This window comes from Dryobates pubescens, chromosome 13 (genome assembly GCF_014839835.1).
Source record: "Dryobates pubescens isolate bDryPub1 chromosome 13, bDryPub1.pri, whole genome shotgun sequence".
Classification (NCBI taxonomy): domain Eukaryota; kingdom Metazoa; phylum Chordata; class Aves; order Piciformes; family Picidae; genus Dryobates; species Dryobates pubescens.
Window position 1 is genome coordinate 8,981,303 of NC_071624.1, and position 18,860 is coordinate 9,000,162.

The 18,860-nt window shown below is 49.5% G+C and overlaps 1 protein-coding gene across 1 annotated transcript in view; it reads left to right on the forward strand.

Moving 5' to 3' along the window:
- Positions 1-45: 45 nt before the first annotated feature.
- Positions 46-18,860, forward strand: part of HDLBP (high density lipoprotein binding protein) — a 43,943-nt gene continuing 25,128 nt past the window's right edge. The window contains exon 1 of the mRNA XM_054166891.1: positions 46-160. The gene's annotated coding sequence lies outside the window, so the exon portion shown is untranslated. The remainder of the gene's footprint in view (positions 161-18,860) is intronic.

Here is an 18,860-nt window from a genome sequence, read left to right on the forward strand (position 1 = left end):
TGTGCCTGCCCCATTCCCATAGCAACCCGCCGGCCAAGGGTACGTGGGGGAGGGACCACCCGCATGTTGGTAGGTCACGCACAGCCTTCTTCTTTACCAAGATGGCGGCCGGCCCCTCGGTCTCGTACCCAGCATAGGCTTCGCTGCGGGCCTACTAGAGGTAAAGCTGGTCCCGGCGCCCGGTGGTGCCGGCCGTGTGGGAGAGCGGCTAGGGGTGGGGAGCGCCTCAGGTAAGCGGGAAGGAGGGTGCGGGCTAAGGCCTGGGCCTGGGCTGGGGCTCGGCTCTGCGGCCGGGCGGGTTCCGCTGCCTCCAACAAGATGGCGGCAGCAGTGAGACGGGCTCGGCGCGCGGAATGTCTAGCGAGCGCCCGGCTGTGCTCTATGGTCTGGGCCTTTCCCATTGGCGCAAGGTGGGCCACGTGCCGCCAGGTCTTCCCGCACCTCCTGCCTCCCCCTGCCGGGACGGGGGTCGGGGGCCGCGCCGGGGGCCGCATTCCCCCGCCGGCCTCCGCCCGCCGCCGCCTTCCTCCGCCGCCTCTTCCTCTGGCAGTGCCGCCCCCTCTCCCCCGCCACGCTGCGCCGGCGACAGAGAACGCTCCGGTGCCAGCCAAGGAGCGGACAAAAAACATGAGTCATTCTCCTCTTCCCCTCCCCGCAGCGGCCGCCCTCCGCCTCGCGAGTCAACCAGGACTATTCCTGGGCCTCTTCTGAGGGGTCGGAGCCCAGGAGGGCTCGCATGCCCCTAGCCATGACAGCAGGGGTGCAGTCGCCTTTCCCACTTGAGCATAGTGGCAGATCTTGCCCTGTATGCCGAGGCTTTCTCTGTTTCAGACTATTTAGAGTGCGAGCTTGAATGCAGTAGTCTCTTGCATGGCTGCTGGGCCCAAAAGCTGATGGAAGGTCGTGGACTGCTCTAGAGAACGGTTTCTGCCTTACCTGTGGCTCTTCAGGTGGAGCCAGCTGCCTCTGATAGAGGAAAAATTCTGCCTCTTCACTGAACTGCTTTCTAGCTCTGTGTTACAATTTCATTGCAGGTTATTTATAGAACAGGATGATCCAGCAGTCAAGCAGGACTGAAGAGGGTTAAGTTCAGGGAATTCAAGATTCTTAGGCCCAGCTTGGCTATAGCTGAGGTGGCTTGACACATGATAAGTAGTGCTTCCCATGCTGGCTTTCCACAAACAGTAGGAAGGATTCCCAGCTGGCTAGGATAATTCCTTCCACTGAAAAATGAGAAGCAAGAGAGCAGGTCATGCTAGGAATGTTAGTGACAGCAACAGCAATTCACTTAACGCTGATTAGATGAGCCAAGGTCCTTGAATTCACAGCTCTAGTTTAGATTCACAACTCTCTGGCTGGAAAGTGAACATTAGGGATATTCAGTTGCAAGAAGTTGGCTGGAAAGTGAACATTAGAGATATTCAGTTGCAAGGAGTTGGCTGGAAAGTGAACATTAGAGATACTCAGTTGCAAGGAGTCTGAAGAAGGCTCTTCTTTTCCTAAAGTGTTGTGTAATGATGGAGAAACACCTGCATCTGCTGTATCACTTTATTGCTTTTTTTTCTGTTTAGTAAGGCAAGTGAAGCTGCTGCCTCATGATGTAGTCTCCATTATCCCTAGTGTTGCTATCCAAATGCTACACAATTGTATTCAGTTAGAAGACAATTCAGTGGGTTAATGAAAATAATTAATGGCTTTTTCCCCCACCATTTCTCCTTCTCCTCTCCCCCCAGTCTAACTGGAAAGTGGTGTTTCAGGTATCATTTCATAGGTGGATTTGGTATCCCACTGGTGCAGGAATATATATCAGAGGCATGGCAGGAAAGGAAGCAGTGACACAATTTGTAGCTGTGTGTCTGCTAAAACTCTTGTTTCCAGCCCTTTGCATGCTTAGGTTTAAGCTGTTAGGAAAAAAACACCCAGTCTTCCTGTTTGTACGTGGCCTAGCTCATAGTTAGGGCCACCCACATGCTGAAGCCACAAAACCCTCCCAGTGCTTTCTTCCAAAAAAGTCCACAATAGTATAGTTTTTCACAGATCAGAATGACAGGCACAGGAAAAGCTCTGAGTGGATGTGGAGGTAACAGTATCTGGAGGCGTGTTCAGTGGAAGAGGCACTGTAACAATCTAGTTTGAGCTTTGCCACTGTAGTAGCAAAACATAGCAAGCCCAGGTCATTCTCAAAAGGCAGTTTTCTAAGTGGCTTCTGAAAAACAGTTAAGAAAGATTGCTCAGTGCTTGTTTATATAGATAAATTGTTACAATATTTCAGTCCTGATAGTGTGATGTGTGCTTCTGTCTCCTGCCTTTTTCCCAAGTGAAGTTGATTTCTCACTGTCTTCTTTCCCTCTTCTCCCCCATTTCTGCTTGAAAAGGTAGAAAATGCTGACACTACATCCTAAGTACTACAGGTTATTATCTGCTCCACATTTTTCATTAGTCTTACTTCTCTAGATTGGGATGATGACAGAGGGTGGCCACAAAAATGATCACCTCCCCTAGGGGGACAGGCTGAGAAAGTTGGGGCTGTAATCCTTGGGTCATCTTTGTGGCCCTCCTCTGGACTCACTCCAACAGTTCCATGTCCTCCTTATGATGGGGACACCAAAAACTGGATGCAAAATACCAGATTTATGTGAAAATGCTGTTTCTCTCTCTCTCTTTTTATTTTTCCTTTAAAGAGGAAAAAAAGTCATCACAACAATAGTTTGGCTTTGGTTTAGATTCAACAATTCTACAAAAGGAAATCCTCAGGCCTGTGGTGTGCAGAACTTACCAAGTGAACCTTAAAGCAAAAGAGCAAGGTTCTGACCAGTGTCCTTGGGGATGTTTTGAAACTGGCAAGTGATAAAGACTGGGTGTGGAAACTGCCTTTGCACTTTCCTTGCTGTTAGAAGGAGAGAAGTTAGTCAGCTTCATCCTTAGCAGGACCAAGCACCCAAGCATAGCCTGGCAAGACACCAGAACAAGAAATCCAAGTCTTTCAGCTTGCTAACAGCCTCCTCTCTGTAGCCTTACATCTGTAGAAATGTTGTCACACTCTTGTTAAAGGCCACTGAAGAAAATGCACGGGGAGGTTTTAAAGTGAGCTGAGAAAGGTGCCCTCACCCAGCATGTAATGAGAGTGACTTGTCCAAGGGCATCTTTCTGAAAGGCCCAGAGCATATCAAACCTTTGCAACACAGGACTGTACAAGAATGGAAGTAATTGTTCCTTGCATCAAAATATGAAAATAGATGAAGAAATTGGAGAGTAAAGCCCAGCACCAGGATTAGGCCTCTGTTCCTCTTCCTACTTACTTTAACCTTGGAAGAAGAGAGCACCAGGCTGTGTTGTGCAGTGTGACGGGGTATACTGGTGGATTTTTGATTATTTATTTATTTTTTCTTTTCCTTTGGGAGGGTTGGTGTAGAAGCTACTCAAGTGGTGTCCATGTTACCAGGAGGTTGTATTTATAGTGAGCCACAAGACCTGCATTTGGTCCTGGTCTCTAGGGCCTGCTGGAGGAGGGATTGCAGTGCTGCTCAAGAGATCCCTAGAGCTGGTCCCCAAACCCCAGGTGCTCATGTTTGAATGTATCTACTGAGACTTTGCAAATTGTTGCTAGGTATGTTGGCATGTAAATAACTTGGGTATATTTGTACCTCGCAGTACTAATTTGTTGACTTCAGCTGCTCAAAAACCTATTTGGTTTAATCTGGGTATACCTGCACTTGGGGTTTTGTCTCTCTGTTTTGGGGAGGGCTAAATAGGTAGCCTCTGCATAAAAGGTGGGAGCTGTGCATTTGTCTCTAAGAAAGGCAGTTGGACTTCTGCTTGCTACTCTAAATCAAAATAGTAGAGAGATTTCAGGGAGCTTTGGGGATTGGAACTTGTCATAATGCTTGTGGTCCTCTTGCCTCAGTGAAGTCTCTTCAGTTGCTTTTCTTAGCAATTGTTGGACTTGGGAAGACCCTCCCTGGCCCTGTCAGGAGCACCATGTAGAATCACGGAGTGGTTTGGGTTGGAAGGGACCTCCAGAGATCATCAAGTCCAATACCCTTGCCAGAGCAGGATTACCTAGGGCAGGTCACACAGGAACACATCCAGGCTGGCTTTGAAAGTCTGCAGAGGAGGAGACTCCCCGACCTCTCTGGGAAGCCTGCTTCAGTGCTCTGTCACCCTCACAGTGAAAAAGTTTTCCCTTGTGTTCTTTTGGAGCCTCCTATGCTCCAGCTTGCACCCATTACCCCTTGTCTCATTGGACATCACTGAGAAGAGCCTGGCTCTGTCCTCCTGACACTTGCCCCAGTGCCAGGAGCTCCTGAGCAGTGCTGCAGGGGCAGACAGAAGGAACAGGGCAGTCTCACATCAGTGGCTGTGCGGGCGTGGAGGGAGGGCTGACCTTGGCCACAGCTGCCCATGCTGTGGGAGCTGGCTGTGTCGCTGAGGCAGTGAGGGAGGCATGCAACACTTTTGTGAGGAGCAGAGGTCGAAGCAAGGAACTATGTACAGCTTCATTCACAAAAGAGGTGCTTGCAAAGCAGTAGGCAGAAAAAAATGGGGAGAGAACCCCACAAAAGGCTTGTTTAAGGAAAATCATGATCAGTGTAACTTCAATGGAAAAACAACAGGAAGAAGGGAAGAGATTGGCTCAGTAGCTGTAAGACACCTAGAAATGGTGATTCAGAGGAAAAGTTTTGCCTTAAAGAGCAGAGTAGCACAGTAATAGTCATGCGACCTCCATTAAACTGACACTGTTTAACTCAATTGTCAAGTGAAATGGATTTACTTGTTGATGCAAAATGGAAGGAGTACCAGACTCTCTTGCACTCAGCAGCACAGTGGCTGGAACACTTTTCCAGCAACAGTTTTGTCATCTTATCTAAAGATTTCTTTTTCTCTGATGAGAAAAGAGCCATATGGTAAAAGTTTGTGAATGGATCTGAAAGATTTATTTAGCATTAATAGAGGAGAAGAAAACAAACAAACAAGAAAACCTTAAACCAGCAGACAGAATTCCACAAGTGACTTGTATATAAACACAGAATCAGAGAATGGTAGGAGTTTGAAGGGACCTCTAAAGATTGAATCCCACCCCCCCACCCCATCAAGGCAGGTTCACCTAGAGAAGGTCACACAGGAACTGGTCCAGGCAAGTTTTGAAAGTTGCCAGAGATGGAGGCACCTCTTTGAGCAGCCTGTTCCAATTCTCTGTCACCCTTAAAGTTCCTCCTCATGGAGGAACTTCCCATGTTCAAGTTTGTGCCTGTTACCCCTTGCCCTGTGACTGGGCACCACTGGAAAAAAGCCTGGCCTCATCCTCCTGACACCCACTCTTGAAGTACTGATCAGCATTGATGAGATCCTTGCCTCAGTCTTCTCTTTTCCAGACTAAAAAGCCTCAATTCTCTCAGCCTTTCCTTGAAAGGGAGATGTTCCAATCCTCTCATCTTTGTAGCTGTTTTCTCTACCCTCTCCAAGTCCCTGCCTTGAACTGGGGAGCCCAGAACTGGACACAGTACTCCAGCTGTGGCCTCACCAGAGCGAAGTAATTGGGGAGGAGAACCTCCCGTGACCCCCTGGCCACACAAGCAATGTGTGTCACACACGTAGGTGATTCTGGCCAAAGCATCCAGGCAGATAACTCGTGTGCCATGCCGTGCAGCATTCCTGCACAAGAAATAGCTGGGAAGCAGAACTTCTGGAAGGGAGTGCTGAGATCAGGACAATTGATTCTTGTGTGCTGTGGCTGTGCATTTAGTGGTCTGATATCCCAGCAGATAACTAGATTTCAAGGAGGGAAGGCTTGGAACCCTTTTGTGTTTTGACTTACTTTTCAGCTTGGGGGAGGCAGGACTCAGCTTTTCCCTCTGTTAAGCTGATAACTGCTGATGGGGGTCTCTGTCAGAGCCTGTGAAAGTGCTGTGTGACCTGTACACAGGCCAGGTGATAAGGTGCTTATCAGGACTGTGGTTTTACAGGAAGGTTACCAGTATGATACCTCACAGTGAGTATCATGAGGCATTCGTGGCTGGCATTCACAAATCTAACCTCTGGCACATTTTTCTTCGGGGACTGGACAAATGGAATAATCTTTTGGCATTAGTCAAAGAATAATAAGAGGACACAGTCTCAGGCTGTGCCAGGGGAGGTTTAGGCTCGAGGTGAGGAGAAAGTTCTTCACAGAGTTGTTAGCCATTGGAATGGGCTGCCTGGGGAGGTGGTGGAGTCACCCTCCCTGGAGGTGTTCAAGAGAGGATTGGACGTGGCACTTGGTGCCATGGTTTAGTAGTCATGAGGCCTTGGGTGACAGGTTGGACTCGGTGATCTTTGAGGTCTTTTCCAACCTTCTTGTTGATTCTGTGATTCTAAATGCCAGGCTTGGTCTAGATGCTTGGTCTAGCATGAGCATCACTACCCTGTCACTTTCCACGAGTTTTGGTGGACTTGTATGTCAGAGTGGGATGCCTACAAAATCAGCGAAGATGAACACTGACCACCGTGACGGCTGTTGCTCAGTCCAGGTGGTACCACCTGCACTAGGACTGCTTGCTGGTTCTCTACCTTACCTGTTCTTTCTGGGTCTGTGTTCCTGTTTATCCCTGTGTTTCTGGCACTGAGAATTAAACTGGATATTTCACAAAATAAACTGGGTGTTTGCCAAAGATAAGTGGCAAACAAAGCCTAGGCCAGGCAGTGTGGCAGGAAGCAGGGACACGGGGCATGGGATGGATACGTTGGTTGTGTTGGGAAACAGGAAGAGCATAAGAGTCAGGGTTGCTGCAAGGAAGATTTCCCCACTGGCAGGGATAGAAGCAAAGCCAGAGAGAGACCCAGTGGGGTAAGAGGCCAGGAGCAATCATAGATTGGTTTGGGTTGGATAGGGCCTTAAAGATCATCAAGTTCCAACCCCCTGCCATGGGCAGGGACACCTTCCACTAGAACAGGTTGCACAAGGCCACATTGAACACCTCCAGGGAGGGGCATCCACAGCATCCTTGGGAAACTTATTCCAGTGCCTCACCACCCTCACTGGAAATAATTTCTTCCTAATTTCCAGTCTAAATCTCCCCTCTTCCAGATCAAAGCCATTGCCCCTCTTGTCCTATCACTACAGGCCCTTGTATAAAGTCTCTCCCCAGCTGTCCCATAGTCCCCTTCAGGTACCAGAAGGCTGCTCTAAGGGGTCCAGGAACCTCCTCTTCTCCAGGCTGAACAGCCCCAACTCTCTCAGCCTGTCCCTATAGGGGAGGTTCTCTGATCATCGTTGTTGCCTCATCTGAACCCACTCCAATAGTTCCATGCCCTTCTTGTGCTGGGGACACAGTATTGCAGGTGGGGTCTCGTGAGAGCATCCTGGAAATGCAACCTTGGTTAAAGAGTTGGGAATGTTTTTGTCTTCCCAGTGGGCACTGGAAACAATGTGGGCTGTCTGACCTCCCTTCCCAGAGGGGAGTAGGGCTCTGCTTTTTGCAAGTTGTTGCACAGCAGAAAGTAAGCTTGCTGTTATCTCTGTTCAAGTGATAAATCTGAACATAAACCTGTACTGGAGCTGCTGAAAGGAAAGCTGAGAATAACAACTCCCAGAGCAGGCAGGGTGAAAGTGTGGATTGGGAATATGTTCTGGTTGGACTTGCTGCATATGCTTTTGTTTCCAAAATGAATTTTTGAGCACTTAAAGAATCACAGAATGTTAGGGGTTGGAAGGGACTTTGAAAGATTGACTCCAACCCCCCCTGCCAATGCAGGTCACACAAGAATGCATCCAGGTGGGTTTTGAATGCCTCCAGAGAAGGAGTCTCCCCAACCTCTCTGGGAGGCCTGCTCCAGTGGCTTACCAAGACCCTTGTAATCTCTGGAGAACAGCAAGTTGGATATGTGACTATTGCTTAAAAGTAGAACTGGTTGAGTAGCATTGAGAAAACTTCAACAGCAAAGTTCTACACCTCTTATAAATAGTTTAAGGAAATTAAATTACTGAGTTCATGGCTCTGCTTGTAGCAGAGTTGTGGCTACAAATGAGAGCAAGCAGTGAGCATTTAGAGATGTTTAGAAGTGCTTGGAAATTTAAGAAATGTTAACCCCTCTGTTTTATTTGCAAACTCCTATTGCTGAGGGCACTGTTCTGTTAATCCCAAAGACAATAACAGTGTGTGGGTGGAGGACTGTGCAGCGTGAGGTATCAAAGCAAAAAGAAATCTGTACCCAAAATGGCACTTCTAGTTCAGCCCTAAGAGGAGCAAGGTGTGACTGGAAGTGACTCCATTATGAAAAGAGGCTTTAAGTGTAAAATAATATTATTTGTAACAATTAGTGGAATAGTTTTACTCTGAGCTCTCGCTGTCTCTCTCTTCCCTTTCATAGCAGGCTTAGAGTGGCCTTGCAGATTTGGAAGCGAAGAGTGTCTGGTTTTTTCACTGTCAGTTTAGATCACTGTGATGTAATTCTGTCTAACACATGAAGAGCCTTTTGCTTGGCCTAGTAGAGATTAGGAATTAGTGCTTGTCTGTGGATGTGTTGAGCCTCTGTTGCATATGCTGTGAGTAGGCTAAAGGCAAGGCTCTGCTTGAGGAGTGAGGGTCCTGTCATCACTTTTTTAAGTGGCAGCTGGAATTTGATATTTACTTTAATGCCTTTGCAGAGGAAATGTTGCCAAAATGAAGATTTTGACGTCATTTTCAAGTTGAAATTGTTCCTTCCCTCTCCAAACAAAGCACTGGCTGTTCCCTGCAGGTTTAATTACTGATTTGTTTGAAGCTTTTTTTTGTTGTGTTGGTTGGGGGTTTTTTTGTTGTTTGGGGGTTTTTTGGTCATAATAGTGTTAAGTTTTCTGGGTCCTATATTCAAACTGCTTGTTGTAACTGAGAGGCAGAAATAAAGGTGGGGGGGGAAAAGCAGTACAAAATTGGAGAGTCCTGTGAAGCCATGTGACTTTGGGAACTGGAACTCAGAGGAAGACATACCAGAGCACATACAAAGTTTATAAAAATGGAACTCCAGCCTTCTCTGAAGTCTTTGTTATCCAATAAATGTCTCTGAGGAATCTTAAAAGTCTTGCAAGGAGCCATCAGCAACCTTGCTTAGGTTTTTCTGGACAACAGTTAAAAATCACTGCCTTCACACTTTCCCTGCTTGGGTGGCAAATTGTCCTCCTACCCCGATGAAATTGTTGTTGGGGACATATCATTTGGTTGGCCACTTCTCTTAATTTTTTGGTTTTGTTTGCTGTATAAGTTGACCTTACTGAGTCTCTGGTTGTGACCACTATAAGCTTCTGTAAGCAGGGCTCTAAATTCTGCCCTGCAAAATGTCAGCTGAAGAGGACCAGAGGTCCCTTCCAACCCCTAGCAGTCTATGATTCTCTGGGTTTCCGGGAATGTGGCGACAGGTTTTGAGCTTTCAATTGCTAAATACGTGACAGTTAATGTTAAAAAGGGGAAGTTTAGGGATTCCAAGCCCCTTTTCTTTCCAAGCTACCTGATGCATAGCACATCAGAACTCCTGGCAACATCTCTTTAAGTTAAGTTTAAAAAAAAAAGAGGCAAAGAAAAAAATTGCCACGTGTTCATTTTATATTGCAGTTGCCAAGGGAGAGGGAACAAGAGACACTGAAAAGGTAAACAAAAGAACTTCAACCCAGTAGCCAGAGGAGGAGGGTGAAGTGAAAGTTTCCATTTGAAGAACAGAAAAGAAATAGTCTGTGCTTTGTTCTACGGTGTTTCTGCAATCCTCACGTCTTGGGTAACTGATATTAGCAGGCTATGGGAAGTAGAAGATTTCACTCTCCAGTGCAGGTTGAACAGAGAACAATGCTGCAGGACCACGCTGAAAGCGCTGTGTGATGAGTACACAGTGTGGTGGTAATTACCATTAAAAAGCAAGCTCAGATCAGCATAAAGGCCAAAACTGAAATTAAAAGGTTCTGACTGCAAGTAAGAAACCCTTTTTTACTCTCAGAATAGTCATGAATTGGAATGAGTTGCCCAGAAAGTTTGTGCAGCTTTGAAGGTTTTCAAGACCTGACTGAAGAAAACCATGAACACCTTGGTCTGACTCTTTTGAGCAGGAGACTCAGGCCCCCAGCCTGGTTTTGAATGTTCTGAATTTCTGTGATTTCTTCCACTTCTGCTTCTCTGTGCTATTGCCACTTTCCAGGCAATATATTTGAGACCTTTCTTTTCTAAATCTCTTTTTCCTGTCTTTGAGTCAAGTAAGTGTTTTGCTTTACTGGGAAACTGTAAAGCAACACAGGAAAATACTTTACCTTGCACCTCAAATTTAAAAAACAGTCATCCTCAAAGTGTTTATTGGCTCCCTGAGGCCAAGAACCTGAAATTTACTTCTCCTTTGACAACCTTTTCAATTCCTAAATGTATACCTATAACCTTTTCTGAAATACAGGTTGGAAATTCACCTTGGTCATTCTTGGTCTGAATGGATTACTTCTGCTCTCATCCTGTCCCATTTTCTCTTGGTTGTCTGAAATCCTAACTTCTCCTGAAAACCAAACTCCTGTTAATCAGGTTTCTCTCCACATGTAAGTGGAAGGATGGTCACTGACCTGTCTGCTGTGGCTTCCCTTTGCTTTGCTTTTGGATTGATTGTATTAAACTGTCCCTTGACTTCCATCCTCATCTCTGGAGTGGCATTTGGTTTGTTATAGCACCTGACATCCAAGGATCACAGCGTTCTGAGCAACATGAAATGAAATGATGAGTTGCCAGAGTGGCAGACCACTGCATGCACAGCCAGGGCCACCCAGGGAATTTCACTGGTCAAGTCTCCAAATCAGCAGCAGAACTAAGAGCAGAGCTCAGGTCTCTTGACCGGTTTGTCCACATAAACCACCAAATCTGGTTTTCTCCCTGTGTCCCCATGTCAAACATGCATATCTATCCCTTAATTAGCAGCTTTTCCTCCCTGCAATCAAAGGGCTTGAAGCTACTTGTTCACACTGGGACTCAGTCCACAAAAGGAAGTTGCCTCTTCCTAACTATTTTGCTTGCCTGTCTTCAGGGAGCACCCTGAAAGGTGCAGTGGATATATACTTTGGTGTCTGATGGTTGCATAATTTTATTGTCAGAATGCCCAGGAAATAAAGAAGTCTTTTAAACAACTGTTTTGGCCTGAAAGGCCTGCTGAGGTTAACTACCTTCCTTCAGTGTCTGCTCAGATCCTCTGCTTGTGCAAGAGAACCATCCTCGATAAACAATGTAGATTTTACTGAGGGAATCCTAGCATGGCCTAAGTTGGAAGGGACCTCAGAGATCATCTACTCCAACACCCCTGCCATGGTCAAGAACACCTCTGAACTAGACTCAGTTGCCCAAGGCCTCATTCAATCTGACCTTAAACACCCCAGGGAGGGGGCATTCACAGCTACTCTGGGCAACCTGTTCAGAGTCTCACCACCCTTGTCCTGAAGAACTTCCCCTGAAGATCCAGTCTAAACCTACTGTCCCTCAGCTTAAAGAGAAAGGCAAATGATGCTGCACCCCCCTGGGACACCTTATTTGTCTCACACAGGACCTAGGTGGTATAAACACATGCAGTTTGCCCATCTTCCTTCCACCTCCCTCATTTCTTCACAATGTGACTAAATGGCTGGAGCTGGGATTATTATGTAGGCTCAGGCAGACTCTACCAGCAGCTCTCTACTGGAAGATGTCCCTGCCTTTGACAGTAGGATTGGAACTAGATGATCTTTAAGGTCCCTTCCACCCCAAACTCTTCCAGGAATCTATGATTTTGCTTGAGTATTTACAGTGGGCAGCTGAAGATGGTAGGGTTGCATTAAATATAGCCATGGAGCAGAAATTAGCCTACAGAATCTGTTCTTGGTATTGGTGTGTGGTACCTGACTTGCACCTCCCCACAAGTTTTCTTCCTTGTGGCAAATAAAATCTGGTCCTAAAGTCACTGACATAAGCAACATGGTTTTGTGGTCAGTCATTTTTTTATGATTAAACTCTTCTCATAGCAGAAAGAGCTGTATAATTTGACCCTTAACTTCAGTTTAACAGAGCTTTTCCTGTAGAAATAAAAACATTCTATTGTAAGATCCCATGGCAAGCCATGGTGATAGCTTTAGAGCTGAAAGGCATATCTTGCTTGCTTTGGCTAAGAACCCCAGCACTCTCTGGCATACAACTGCTCTGCATCCTCAGTCCTCTGCCACATGTCTTTTTCTAACGTGATCCAAAGTAGTCCTCTACCTCTTCTCTCCTTGTGCCACTTGGTAGGGATGTGCTGAAATAGATGCTTCCAGTGGTGGGTCTTTTGTGGTGTTCTTTGACTTCAGTGTGTGGGATAAGCTCCCAGAGTACAAAAAAGATGGTTATTTGTACAATTTTAGAAATCTGGAGTTATATTTAATAGGAAACTCACAGCACACACTCTTTGGAGCATACTTGGGTTGCTTTCCAAATAAGGCTTGCAGTTTCTGGCAGGAAAAATGGGGATCTCTTAAAACAACAGCAAATAAGAACAGGCTAGAAGAAATCCTTTACAAAATCTAGCTCAGCTGAGAGTGAAGGTGCCAGGAAAGACTAACGTTGTTGTGGTCCTTGCTCTAGTGGTTTAAGGACCTGAAAGTTTCCTCTCCTTTCCCTAAGAGTCCTGGGGTGGTATGATTATGGAAAGCTTCTTAACGCCTCAGCCTTTGCTTTCAGAAATGCAGGTGAACACGTGTTTCAAAGAAAACAATCCCCAAGCTTTCTCAGGGTTAGTTTTATCTCTGTGTTTCATACTTTTGCTGGTCCCATTTCTGTGTCCTCCCTCGGATTGGTGACGTGAGCTGCCAGTTTGATAAGCCATGGAAACTACATATTGCTCAATCCTTCACCCTTTCTGTTGCACATTGGTTCATGTTTTGGGAGGCTGCCTTTTCATCTGTTCTCACAAGTCAGGAACTCAGGGTTTATCCTAATGCTGTTAAAATATGGGATGCAAGAGGGAAAGAAGCAGGTTAGTGTTTATTCAAGGGGTTGGGTACCTTTTTCTGTCGCCTTTCCTCATAGGTATCAAAAGTTCCTCTGTCTGGCTTAGAGAATGAGCCATATTGCATGCATCTTCATGACAAGTGCTTGTTTGGTTTGGTTGGTTTAATGTGAGATTGCACTTCTAGGCAAGTAGACAGAACAGGCTCCAAGCGGCCCTCTGTCTGCCCGTACCCCACTGCCTTATTGAAGAAGAGGGAAGGGGTGGGAAGCATGTGGTCAGTGTTGTGGTGGCAAGAGGAGCAGCAGGTTGAAATAGGTTTCTTGGCATCTTCTAGTGGTTTTGTCTGTGCACAGAACACTTGTATTTACTGAAAGTGGGAGGAAAGGTGAGCTCTCCCCACAGCTACCCTTTTCCCTTGTGGAAGATATTCCTCTAAGGACAACAGCCTGTGACAGGTTTCCTTTAGCAGAAGTAATTATTTGAGGGTGACATGCAGTGAGATGCTCTGTGCCTTCCAGTAACTTCTGTGTCTGGCAGGCTTCCCTCCCACCACTTGAAACTGCACATGAAGGAAGAACTACAAAAACACATGGGGAAGATTCCCTCTGACACAGTCCTGGAAAGGAAGCTGTGATACAAGCGAGAAACCCGTCATGTCCTAGCAACCCCAGTGGCTGCAGCAGTGCTACCTAGAGTAGGAGATGGGCATACATTTGTCCCCTAGGCACAAGGTGGCATGTCCCCACAGAGGCCTATCTGAGCCAAATAATGAGAGGGAGGAGGATGGTGTTTTTGTGTGATGCTGTAATCTGGAAGTTGTGATGCTCCTCCGCTTCACCTGCACAGGGGACTTGCAGTAATTACCCGTGTCAGAGTTAATTGGACTCAGTGAAGTTAGGGTGTTGAAAGGAGGCTGCTTGCTGTGTGCTGGGGAGATAAACACAAGGGAGTGAAAGCACCAGAAAACACTATGCACCTCTAGCAAGGTTCAAAATGCTAGGCTCCAAGTCCCAGGTGACAACCTCCTGCACTCCCAGCTGCTGCCTGGAAGAAGAAACATCCCAAGTCTGGAGGTGCTGCTGTTTGCTCAGGTCCCTAAAGCTCTGCTTTTGCAAAAGCCACCTCTGTCTGGGTAGGCAGCAGCTTGCTTGTGTGTCTTACTGGCTACTGCTGGCATCCACAGCCAAGACGTGTTTTGTCAGAGGAACCTGAGCCAGCTCTTGGAGCGTCTGTGACGTGGCAGCAGTGGTTGCTGCCTCTCTGTGCAGCAGCCGTGTGCTCGGAGCAGCGTCCCTGCATCTTCCCAGACATCCACAGACTGTCTGAGGAGCAGCTGGGGTGGGGTGAGATGGATCATCCTGGTGCTGGGGCAGTGAGGGTGTCAACTCTTAATGACTGTTCTCTTCCTCCCTTTAACTTCCTGATTTCACCCACAAGTGTGTTTTTATTTACAGTCATAGACGGTTTGTGTCAAAAAAGTGCTTTAACAATGTCCTCCCAGCTGCAGGATTAGAAGAGGAAAACCAGAGAAATCTCCTACTCTTGTTCAATAACAATAAATAGTCATCCTTTTACTTAAGGCTAGATACCACCCATGTTTCCATCCATACAGCACATGAATATCTCTAAAAATGACTGTATGTAATCCAGCTCTTCTGAAGACCAGAAACTGCTGTGGCCAGAGCTCCGTAAAGCAGGTTCTGGCATGGAGTTTGCCAGGGTCTGGGAGATAGCAAGGTGTGAATGAGTAAACCAGTGCCAGTTATGAATGATGAGGAAAAGCAATCCTGTGTAGGAAAACAGGGAGAGACTGAGATAATGCAAAAATCGTCTCCAGTTCCATGTATTTTTACACTGATGTGACTTCCCTCCCCCTGAGGGTGCAGGGCTAATAATTAAAACCATCTATATTGCACAAACTAATAAACATCCTCTCTGCAGGAAAGGAGGGTATTGTGCTCGTTGCCTCGCCTTTCCTCTCCTTCAGTCTTCTCCATTTCCAAATTGGAGATTAGAGTAAGAAGAGGGACTTGGGGGTGTGTGTGGGGGGGGGTTGTTAAAACTGTTTTTAACATGCTCTTACCTTGACCCTTCTGCCTGCACCCTGAGCAGTGGGTAGCTGCTGCTCAGACATGGGCTGTGCAGGAGGAGCTGCACAGCCTGTGGGGCTGGAGTCTGTGTGGGACAGGGCAGAATCCCCTGGCTCTTGTAGCTCTCCAGTGCCAGCTGTGGGTTAAAGTCTGATCAGAGCCCTTCTGACGGTCCAACTCGCTAACCCTGCGTGCAACCCGCCTCAGCCTGGGCCACTTATCTTCAGCTCTGGGGGGGACTGAACCGACTCCGGGACAGCCGCCGGGCCTCAGACAGGAGAGACGGTTTTTCCACACGGGAATCTGGTGTTCGAGGGAAGGCAGCTGGGGGCTTTCCCGCTGGTGTCAGCCGCGGGCGGTGGCTTGGTTCCCGTCGTGGAAGCCACTCGCGGCTCTCCTCCCGCGCTGGGAAGCTCCGCGGGGGCTGCTGGGCCGGTCAGGGCCGGGAGGGGGCCCGTTGGAGCCGCAGGTCTGCCGGGCCGGGCCTCTGGTCGCTCCGCCGCGGCGGGCAGGCGGCAGGGCGCCCCCGGCGGCGCGGGGCACGCGTGGCGGCCCGGCCCCGCCGGGAAGGGGCATGTCCCGCTGACGTGCGGGCCCGGGATTGGCAGCGGCCCGCACTATATAGGCGCCGGGGCGGGCGCCGCGCTGGTCTCCCAGGAGCTCTCCGGTTCTCCAGCAGGGCGGGCGAGCGGGCACCGGCCGGAGTGAGTCACGGAAGGACGGCCCCGCGGCCGCGGCGCCGACGTGGAGGCTGGCGGGGCGGGAGGGAGGGGGGGGGCGGCCTGGCCCGGCGCAGCCTCACTTCCTCCCCCTGGGCACCGACGTGTCGGCGCTGCAGGGAAACTCCGGGCCAACTTCCCGCCGTCCGGGCTGGGCAAAGTCCGACGGGGGCCGCTGGAGGAAGGGGGAACTCTGGGCGGCCGGAGGGCGGGGGTCCGGCCCCAGCGCTGCGGCCTGGGCCGGTGCCGACACTGCTGTGCCGGTCGGCGGCAGCTGTCGGGTAGTGCCAGCGTGTGCGGGGCGGCTGCTGGGGACGCTGGGCCCCGCGGCTCTTGGGAGGAGAGGGCGGCCCAGGGCGCGTATGGTGTGGGCCGCCTCATTGAAAGCAGACGGGCAGCGGTGCTGGTCGAGTCCGGCCCCACGTCGTCCGCGGCAGTTGGAGGGTTTGTGCCTGGCATGAGGCAAAACGGTTGGCGGTGGGCGCTAGTCCAGCGCTGGATAAGCCCACGGAGGGCCGGCAGCCTTCACTCGCGTCGCGGGGGGCCCCACGTCTCCGCTCCTGGCGTGACCAGAGGCGTGAGCAGGCGTCGGGAGGGTGCTCATACCGGAGTCGGAACAGGCCGTGCCCGCCCAGCTCCGCACCCGCCTCGGTGCCTCCACTAGCGGCTTCTTGGCGGCCGTGGAGCTGCGGCTGGGGCCTGTCACCGGACCCCCCACGGGAGCGCCTTTCCACCCGCGTACGTGACGCGGCAGCCCCACCGGCCTGTAGCTCGGAAGAGGACCGCTCCAGGCTGCCCCCGCCCCCCTGCCGCGTTCCCAGCCCCCTTCCCGCACAATCGGTGGGCCGGGGCTGTCCCCCCGCCGCTGCTGCTCTCCCGTTCAGTCCCGGCGGGGGGCCGCGGGTGACAGCGGGGCCCGGCCGGAGCGCTTTAAGGGCGCCGCCCCGCCCCGCTGCCCCGCCCCCGGTGCCGGCAGTGCTGAGGTGGCGCTGGCGGCGCCGCCCGGCACGGCACGGCCTGGCCTGGCCTGGCCCGCGGAGCGCAGCGGCCTCCTTGTCTCGGCCTGGCTTGGCGGTGGGGGGACGTGACGGGGATCGTCCCCGCCCGGTCCCTGGCTCGTCGAAGGTGGGTGCTGCCTGGGACGCGGTGGCAGTGCCGACCCGGACGGGCTCCGGGCTCAGCCTTCCCCCACGTGGGACGCGCTGCCCGAGGCCGGCGGCTTCTCTCGGTGAAACAGCGCCAGGGCCTGTCCTGCTCGGGGCTGGCCAGCGGGGCGCAGGAGGCTGCAGGTTCTTGTTGGCTGAGCTCAGGTGAGCAGCTGAACAGGCACAGAGCGCCTCCTGTCCTAGGGCAGTAAGGAGGCGGTGGGAGGGGTGGCAGGTCATGGAGTTCGTGGAAGTGTAAATATAGAGAACAGGTCAGGTGCAAGTATGGCTGCAGTTAAGGCACCACTCTCAGATGTTCTACTTCAGGAATTGGTGGCAAAGACAGGACTGTCCTGCTACACAGCAGCTGTTTGTAGACTAAACAGCCCTAGGTCTTTCAGCCTTCAACTACACCTTATTTTAGCTACTCCGATTAACAAAATGCTAATATTTCCATCAAATACCATTTTAAATAACCCATAACTGATGCTTCTGTCCACAAGTACTGGTGGCATTTGCCCTGTAACTCATAACTTTGCTTTTGTTTCCCTTCGTACAAATGTTTCCCTTGTGGTTAGGCCTGGCCTTTGCTGGAGGTTATTTTTAGGATAATTTTGTTCTCTTTATTTTAAGTGCACTCCAGACCTCTGAAACTTCTTTTGGCACACAAAGCCAGTGCTACAGACAACTTATAAACTAGGCAGTTTAAAACCTGTTGACCCAGTCAGCCACATGCTAGCATGATGTAGCTGTAACCTTAGTTTCCAAACCTAAAAGTCATAAGTCAAGGAGATGTAGACTCCAAATGCAATACCTGAGCTGCTGGGTTTGACATTGCGTTCTAAATACCATTCTGATGGCTGTTGCCAATTTTGCCCAGAGATTAGTCCCTGAGGCGTGCAATATTCCAGATGTTTGGGGTTACTGGAGATGAACAGCGTTTGTTCTTAGCTTGCCTTATGGGTGATGAAGCACAATTCATACTGCAAAATGCTGCCCTTAGGTTTCTCTTTGAATGTCTAGATGTTCTCTGAGGTGGAGGCTGCAGGTAAGTCTACACTCTGCAGCTAGTGTGGACACAGTGAAACCAGCAGCTGTGCCTGGAGGTTGTGGCTTTCTGGCAGGTGCTATATATTTGGTGTCATTTTTTTGCTTCTAATCCTTATCTTTCTCCTCTAAGAAGAAGAGCAAGATGAGCCAGGTGGTACTTCCCTGAGAAATGAAAGTTACAAGCACAGCCATGCTGTTAGCAAGGCTCTAGCTAGGCCTTGGCAGCTGCTTGTAATGTCTGGGGTGCTTCTCGCTCTTGCCCTTGTTCCTGTTTGCAGCTTGCTGTGAGGTGGTGGCACGCTTGAGCTGGAGGAACCAGCATCAGAGTCTGCAAGCCTTGCCAAAACAGTCTAGGACAAGCAGTGTGCTGCTTTCCTTAGTTCTGTGAGAGCTCAAAACACGGTCCTGTACTATGGGCATGTAACCAGTGTTATACAGCAGTGCAAGGAGATGCTAACCACCCTTCTGTGTAGAGCAGTAAATGTCTCGCAGAGCCTCTGCATGCTGCAACAGCTGTGCTTTTCAGACAGCTTGGCTATCTGGCCTGGTAGCTGCCCTCTCCTATTAGCAGATTGTTATAGGATTAATTGCAACATTACCTCTATTGCTGTGATAGCACAGGTGGTGTTGTCTTGTGCCAGATAAGAGGCTTCTTGAAGTTGGGGAAAACACCCTGATCTTCACTGGGGGGCATATTAGGTCTACGTGGCCCAGCTGCATTGCTGCTGTTCTTGTTCTTCCCTCTTGCTGCTGTCACCTTCTTTTGCTGTGTCACAACATAAGCGTGATGTGAGACACCACATCAGCAACACTGTGCTTTGAGAACCTTATCTGGCACATTGGGAGGTTAGAAACAGCAACTGTCAGTTTACTGAAAAGTGCCTGAGTTTGCTGTTGAGAAGAAGATCTGAGCAGCACTGCAGGACTTGTGT